General features: G+C 34.7%; 1 long non-coding RNA gene across 1 annotated transcript; it reads left to right on the top strand.

The window, feature by feature from the left end:
• The first annotated feature begins 221 nt into the window (after positions 1-221).
• Positions 222-5,144, top strand: LOC139509146 (uncharacterized). The gene is made up of 3 exons (XR_011661582.1): positions 222-1,193; positions 3,169-3,352; positions 4,849-5,144. It is a non-coding gene; the product is annotated as an uncharacterized lncRNA (long non-coding RNA).
• Positions 5,145-8,780: the final 3,636 nt, after the last annotated feature.

Raw genomic sequence — 8,780 nt, forward strand, 5'->3', positions numbered from 1 at the left:
GGCAATTAGCTGTCAAATTCATGATCACCGATTTGACTCATATTCTCATATTTAATTGATAACATATTAAAAGGTATATCCAAATTAAAAAAAAAATGTTGGTTCGATAATATATGTCATTGTTTTGTGTGTATTTTAGTCTAGAAGCCATCTAATTCACTATAGAGGTGACCTCCACATATGCCGACGGTCATATAAGTGATATACAATATATTTATGTACGTGGCGGAAGAATTTTATCGTATGATAATTCTATTAATATAACAATAGAATTGTAACAGGTTTTATGAACCCGAGTGTATTTAAATACGGTGGACTCGAATTGAAATTATCGATAAGGGCGTTGACCATTCGCATGTACACACGTAGTTTTTGTTAGTTAAACCTGTATTGCCGTAGACTTACGTTGACAATGTCCGATATGGAGGAGGAAATCTTGGATTTACCGAGTGAACAAGGTACGTCTACTAGAAATCCGCATGAAATGTCTAATGCAGACTTATTTTCACTTCTCAAGACGTATATGGATACTAGACTGTCGGGTATTGAAACATCTTTCACAGATACTACGCATACTTTGGAGAAAAAGGTTAAAAAGGCTGAAAATTCGTTCAAATTCAAGGGTCATCAGGTCCAGTACGAGCTGAACGTAGATTTTCAGGATTTGGTACAGAGGGCGTTGGATTATCTAGGGAGAAACAAGTCGGATAAAGCGGTAACTATTCTGAATGAGGCTCTTAACACGCTAAAGAAAAGAAACAAGCTCATAAGAATTGCTGACAAGTCGGAGGGAGGGTGGAAGACCGTACAAGAATATTTGTCCGATGATTTAGCCAGCGACTCCGAGGATGAAAAGAAGATAAGGGCAGCTGATACCCGGGCGGTGAAAAAGTTAAAGTCCGTTAAATCTGCAGACAAGAAGCAGAACGTTCGAAAAAGACCAGCTGAAGCATCCGGTTCTACATCGCAGACAGCGCATAACGCAATTCCAGTTTCTGTCAGCATGCCGCCCTTTCGCGGGAGCAGACCTGGTTACGGAAACCAGGTCAAAAGGTCCAGGGAAGGAGATATGTGTTTCAGGTGTGGATTATTTGGACATTGGGCATCCGATTGCAAAAAAGACACCAAGACTGGATTTGGAGCTCCCAGAGGAAATTCATAAGGATTTCAGCGCTCATACGGACACTTTACAGGTACAAGATGTTTATGAAACTTATTTTGAATATGAAAAGGGTCGTTCAGATATTTTTGTTAAAGACAGGCTTAAAAATTCTGTAAACTTTTGGAAAAGTATTAACGCTTCTAGTTTTATTCTTGATATTATTGAAAATGGTTACAAAATACCTTTGTTAAAAGAGCCTGAAAATATGTTTTCTAAAAATAATAAATCTGCGTTAGAGCATTCAGATTTTGTTTCAAGTGCAATTAAAGAGCTTGTGTCGGGCGATTTAGTAAAACGTGTATCAATTATGCCACACGTTGTGAACCCTTTAACTGTTTCAGTTAACGGTAAAGGTAAACACAGATTGATTTTAGATTTAAGACATGTAAATAAACAAGTGATTGTAAACAAAGTCAAATTCGAAGATTGGAAAACTTTAGCACAATATGTTACTTTGAATTGTTATGGATATGTCTTTGATTTGAAGTCGGGATATCACCACTTAAACATTTTTGAACAACATCAAAAGTATTTAGGGTTTTCGTGGGAAGGAGAATTTTATGTTTTTACTGTGTTGCCATTTGGTTTAAGTTCTAGCGGGTATATATTTACTAAAACTGTGAGACAATTGGTAAAGCACTGGCGTAAATCTAGCATAAAGGTAGCTGTTTATTTAGACGACGGTTTTGGGGTCGAAGTTAGTTATGAACTATGTGAAAAGCACGCTCGAAGAATCAAAGCAGACTTGATTGCTTCTGGTTTTGTGCCAAACAAAGACAAGTGTGTATGGTTACCTGCACAGCACGTTGAGTGGTTAGGTTTTTCATGGAATTTAATTTCTTGCAAATTGCAAATTCCTCAAAGAAAAATAGATGATATATTGAATTTGGTAGTTTTTATACTAAATTCTAGTTACAGGGTAAAGGTACGACAGTTGGCCAAAATATGTGGTAAGTTAATTGCTTTAACACCAGCAGTAGGTAATGTTACCCAGATAATGACGAGAAACATTTTTTCAGTCATTAATATAAGAGACTATTGGGATCAATATGTAAACATCGGCAAGTATCCAGGTTGTATCAATGAGCTTATTTTCTGGAGAGATAATTTGCCTTTATTAAAGGCGGTTGATCTGGTAAAGAACATTTCAAATTTTCATGTTTTCACAGATGCTAGCGATACGGGTGCTGCTGGTTTCATACAAAATTCAACAAACATTTTGCACAAAATGTGGTTAGAAACTGAGCGAGGTAGGAGTTCTACTTGGCGAGAAGTAAAAGCAATTCAGTTATGTGTCAGTGCCTTTTCAAAACTCTTACAAAATAGTATCGTGACTTTTCACACAGATAACAAGAATGCTGTTAGCATCATAAATAAAGGTAGCAAAGTACAAGAATTACAACAGTTGTCCTTAGAAATTTATAGGTGTTGTTTACTTGAAAACATTACATTACACATTATATGGTTACCCAGAAAAGAGAACGAGCAGGCTGATTTTTTAAGTCGGATTATAGATATTGATGACTGGGGTATTTCTCCAGAGTACTTTCAGTTTTTAGACGACCTCTGGGGTCCTCATACCTTTGATAGGTTTGCTAATATGGACAATAACAAAGTAGATAAATTTAGTTCGTTGTACTGGAACCCTGGTTCCTCGGCAGTAGACGCTTTCTCGTGCCACTGGGCACAAGAAAACAATCTATTAGTACCACCTGTGTCTTTAGTTTGTAAGTGCATAAACCACTTGGTTAAATGCAAGGCAGAAGGAACACTGATAGTTCCGAGTTGGCCATCGTCTCCTTACTGGCCATTAATTTTTGATGAAAACACAGAACACAGATCTTACGTGTTAGATGTGCTCGAATTTAACGAGGTAGACAGAATTTTAGTTTCTGGAAACAATTTAAATTCTATTTTCGCGAACGGAAAATTCAAAGGTAGAATTTTAGCTGTTCGATTGAAAGCTTCTGATTGATATTTGTGAAAATTTTTATTATTTTTTGCAGATTTTACTGACTGGAGGTTCTCTATTCAGAGATGTTGGCTTACAGAAGCTGATTAATGTGTATGTTGTGTCACTTGACGATATTTTTGGGGCCACATGGTCTGTAGATACCACTGGGTATAGTTATGGTCACTGGACCTGTTTTTTCTGTTTGTTGTAAGCTGAGCAGTTACGCATATTTCAAGGTAAATATTTATCTAATTTATAATTATTTTACAGAAAATATTTTCAACGGGATTTTGGAAAAATGACACACAAATAAAGCACACAGAACTTAAGATTTTGTTTAGAAAGATGAAGAATTCAGTTATTGACTCAAAAGCCAGAAATACAACTGTTAAATATGCATACAGTTTTAAGCGTTTTGTAGTGTGGTCTGAAAAGTATACAGAAATCAAGTCTGTCCTTCCTGCCGACGAAATCTATGTCAGTTTATATCTTCAATATTTAATGCAAAGTGCTAAACATTACAGTACTATAGAAGCTGCATGTTACGCTATAAAGTGGGCTCACAGTTTAGCTGGGTTTGAAGACCCATGTGCCTCGGATATAGTTAAATGTATTGTTGAGGCATCTAAAAGAAAGCTTAATAGGCCTATTCAGAAAAAAGAACCGATGAATGCAAACATCATGCTTAGTCTTTTTAAGAAATTTGGCGGTGCTAATAGTTCGTTAAAAAATCTTAGATTATTGGCTATGTGTTTTCTGGCTTATTCAGGATTTTTAAGGTACAGTGAACTATGCCAGATTAGAGCTAAGAACATTACATTCGGAAACGATCATATTGACATATATATTGAGAGTAGCAAAACAGATTGTTATAGAAAAGGAAAAAACGTTTTGATAGCTAAACTTGATCAAGCTCACTGTCCTGTTAAAATTTTAAGTGATTATTTAGATAAAGCTAAAATAGACAGGTCCTCAGATGATTTTGTGTTCAGAGCTTTATCGTATTGTAAAAGTACAAACAACTGTAAGCTGAGAAAAAAGAATATACAACTATCTTATACTAGGACTAGAGAGATTTTAAAAGGGGCTCTGTCGGAGTTAGGTTTAAACGCAAGAATTTTTGGTACACATAGTTTTAGGGCAGGCGGTTGCTCAGCCGCTAGTAACTCTGGTGTATCGGACAGATTATTAAAGATTCACGGAAGGTGGAAATCTGATATTGCGAAAGACAGTTACATAAGCGACAATTTGAAAAAACGCTTATTAGTTTCAAAATCTTTAGGTTTATAAGATTTATTACTGCAATTTCTTTCTTTGTACAATCGAGAATGGTCATCGTGCCTGACAAGTTCTAAAACTAGTGTTTTAGTTATTTATATATGAATGAGATAAGAAAAAGATTGGGTCGAGGTATATAATAGAAATTATATAGTCTAGTACATAAATAATTTATGTTCGTTTGAACGAAGAGAATTTAGAAAATAAATATATTTATGTACGTGGCGGAAGAATTTTATCGTATGATAATTCTATTAATATAACAATAGAATTGTAACAGGTTTTATGAACCCGAGTGTATTTAAATACGGTGGACTCGAATTGAAATTATCGATAAGGGCGTTGACCATTCGCATGTACACACGTAGTTTTTGTTAGTTAAACTTAAGCACATATAGATTCGAAAACAGTATTAAATGTACTTTTTGTAACATTTTTTGTTTGTTTTTTGTAGATTGTTGAGACAACCTTTTTAAGTTTATTTAAACAGAGGACGTATATATATTCTGTGATGTGGTCTGTATTTGCAAAATTACAAACATTTGTAATTTGTTGTTCATTTGATAAACATGTATTGTAATGATTTGGTATTAGATAAAAGAGAATGGTCATCGTGCCTGACAAGTTCTAAAACTAGTGTTTTAGTTATTTATATATGAATGAGATAAGAAAAAGATTGGGTCGAGGTATATAATAGAAATTATATAGTCTAGTACATAAATAATTTATGTTCGTTTGAACGAAGAGAATTTAGAAAATAACATATATTTAGATATACATAGATAGCCAAATAGTGCATTGGATTTTTTCTTTTCTTTGGTGTTAAATTGACGGCCACATTTAGTGTATACAACAAGACAATCCTTAGTTTTTCGAAAAATTCAAAGTTTTGTACACAGGAAATTGATAAAAATGACCACATAATTGATATTCATGTCAACCCCGAAGTGCTGACTACTGGGCTGGTGATACCCTCGGGGACGAAACGTCCACCAGCTGTGGCATCGACTCAGTGGTGTAAATAGTTACCAAAGAGACATAATGGGGAAATTTCAAAGTGAAATAAATTTCGCAAAAGAAAACCAGGACGTTTATAGACGTTAGAAAAGGAGGGAAATAGAAAGGACCATAACTGTTTTCGTTTTTTACTTGACAATGCATAGGTCTCACATAAAATGAAACAAAGTACAAAAATTAAAGTCTATAGATGCTACCATTTAATTTTAGGGGGAGAAAGGGGGGGGGGGGGGGGGGGGCTAGGATTAAAAATTTTGTCCTGCATTTTTTTTATAGTATTAATCATTGATCATCATTGTCCATTTTTATTTTTAATTCTTAACAGACTTGCAATTTTCATTAGTTTATCCTGAAATTGTTTACATAAATTATCATCCTGCTTGTTATGCCAAATAACTGATCCTGCCTTTGTTTGCTCAAAAACCTGTATAGACCAATAAATTGACAATCTTGATCATGTAAAGCATCTGCCAACTTTAAAGCTTTTCTCTATGTATCATAAGTATTTTTGGCGTGTCATGCTTTTTGTAACAACAGCTCGTATATCAAAATCAAAAATCAGTTACATCCTTTTTATGCCCCCGCAACTGAGAGTGTTGAGGGGGGGGGGGTGTTATTGTTTTACGCCTGTCCTTCCGTCCATCCCATTATGGGCAGGAGTATACAGTTATTCGGCATAACTCCTCCTACTGTTTGATTCCTAGGAAGTTTTCACTTTGCTGTCTATTGAGTAGTTTAGTACGTACACAGCGTTTCAATAGAAACTATTCCTTTTTAGAACAATTTTATGTGACTACATGTCCATTATGTATTCCGTATGCATGGAATGGGTTGACATGTCATAAAATGTGTCTATATTGTTGTATGGTCGATTAAAGCTTGTGTAATATGAATTTCCTAAATAAATATGAATTCATAACTACACAAAAGTCATGACCGGCACAAGTGTTTCTTTGTCATGTGAAGGTCAAAATTTTAGGAAGACATACCACCTCATTATGATAATATCCACATGCCAAAGATGTCAGGCCTAGGTCAAAAGGCAAAGAAGTTATGGCTTACATGGTTGTGTTTTCACGAAAAAAACAACAACATTAAGTTGACCTTGAGGTCACATTTGAAGGTCACACAAAGGTCATCATGATGCAAGACACTTAACCCCATGATGATACATTCACATGCCAAATATCTAAGGCCTAGTTTAAAAGAGGAAAAAAAATATGGCCATTAAGTACTTTTTGAATAGATTTTGCTCTCATTTAATGAACCAATTTGAGGGTGGGGCGTATTTAAAACTTAAATACCAAAAAATCTAACTGTTAAATTTTTAAAAAAATTTGCAAGAACAATCGACTAGTAGAGCACTCTAAATGCTAAGTTTTTTGAAAAAATTAAACGACACATTTTTTTTCAAAATAAAAATTCTTCTTCAAATACTAGAAGCACAGCATTCACTTTTTGGTGCTGATTCTGATACCCCCTATTAAAGTTCGGGCAAAAATGTAGTTGATGGTATACATACTGTCGTAAATGTACATTCGCTGTTTTGCCAGACAAGCTGGGGCCGTGGCCTTGGCAGTAAGAGTAATCTCGGACTAATGCATTTTGTACTACTAATTTGAAGGGAAAAAGCTTAACAGAAATTATTTGCAACCATATACATATATTTTTACCAGACCATTTCACTGCATGTATTTTTTTTCAAGGACATGTATTGAACATATTTGTTGAAATTATATTTTCAATGTGTTGCTTTGTGCAGACTATATGCTGTTGTCTGTTCTATGTTCGGGTTGTTGTCTCTTTGACACATTCCACATTTCCATTCTCAATTTTATAAAGTATAGCTTTTTTACATACATGTATATATATGGATGATGACAATGTATAATTGTCTATTGAGTACGTGTCATGGCCATAATAAGTTCAAGACAATCTTTTGGTAAAACAAATAGGAGGAATCCCGTATATTTTGCAAAATCGGTACAAATAATCCAAAATTAAGAAAGATATTGAAAAGTTCCGACACGTTTTTGTTTCCACATGTGTTTACAAATAATAATGATTCGTGATAGATTAATCAATGATGTCAAGATATTTTATCCGCCATCTTTATGTCAGCATACATAAATATCAAGGTATTGTGTATTAACTTGAACAAATTGAAGATCTGTTCATGATTACACATGAAATTCAAATATATTGCAAATACAGATAATTCAGATATTATTAAATCGTTAGATATTAAAAAAATCATTTCAAAATGTCATTGTCCCAATTGTCATGGGTCACAATTGTGTCCATTGTCTACATTTCTAAGAACTGGGATTATTAATAACGGCTCTCAAAGACAAAGGTCAACATGTACAGAACCTAAATACAATACAAATCGTAATGCTCAACGGAATTTCTGAAAACAAAATGATTATATTCTCTGTTTTCAAAGGCAAAGAAGTTTCATATAAAAATAATCACAACTACGTGTACATGTATTACTGAACGAGTAGCTAGCCTAGCTCCTATCTTGACTTTAATCTATTTAGCAGCTAGGCTATAGCTACACGTTCAGTTGCATGGGCGGATCCGTTATATAGAAAATCACTGAAGCATGACTGGCGCGACCCACTCTTAGGTCAGTAAAGGCCTCCCCATCCCCTTATGAAAAGTTTTGGATACGCCACTGAGTAGTAGCAAATTTATGTTATCAGTGACGGATCCAGAAATTTTCATAAGTGGCCGGGGGCCCGCTCCGGTCATGTTTAGTGAATCCCTATATAATCAACCCCCTGACCATCCCCCCAAACACAAACTGCACAATTACTGTTATTACACAAAGTTAACCTATTCACATCGAGGCCATATCAGTTTAGCCAATCAGGGAATGTTAAGTTGGGACATACCTCTATTTTCACCACAAGTTTTGCCATATTTAAAACGAAACTATAGAAAAAAGAAATATTGTCAGTAGACACAAAACAGAAAATGATTAACACTTTTAGCAAAAGATGAATTGGATCGGGGTTCTGTGTCTTCCTATTATTTCTACAACTCTCCTTACTCTTTGGAAGCGTGTTCTTCTTCACATCGAGGCTTGCGTTGCTTCACATCGAGGCCACAGCTATAGTAGTTCAACCATTAGGGGAATGTTTATTTGGGGCATGTGACCTATTTTAACTGCAGGTTTTAGAATATTTTTATCAAAATTATAGAAAAATGGAATGTTGTTAGTACATACAAAACAGAAAATGATGAATACTTTTAGTAAAAGATAAATTGGATCGGGGTTCTGTGTATTCACATTATTTGTACCACTCTCCTTACTCATCTGATGCCATATTTTGGAATTTTCGAAAAATTGATATTTCATAT

This window comes from Mytilus edulis, unplaced genomic scaffold (assembly GCF_963676685.1).
Source record: "Mytilus edulis unplaced genomic scaffold, xbMytEdul2.2 SCAFFOLD_1070, whole genome shotgun sequence".
Taxonomy (NCBI): domain Eukaryota; kingdom Metazoa; phylum Mollusca; class Bivalvia; order Mytilida; family Mytilidae; genus Mytilus; species Mytilus edulis.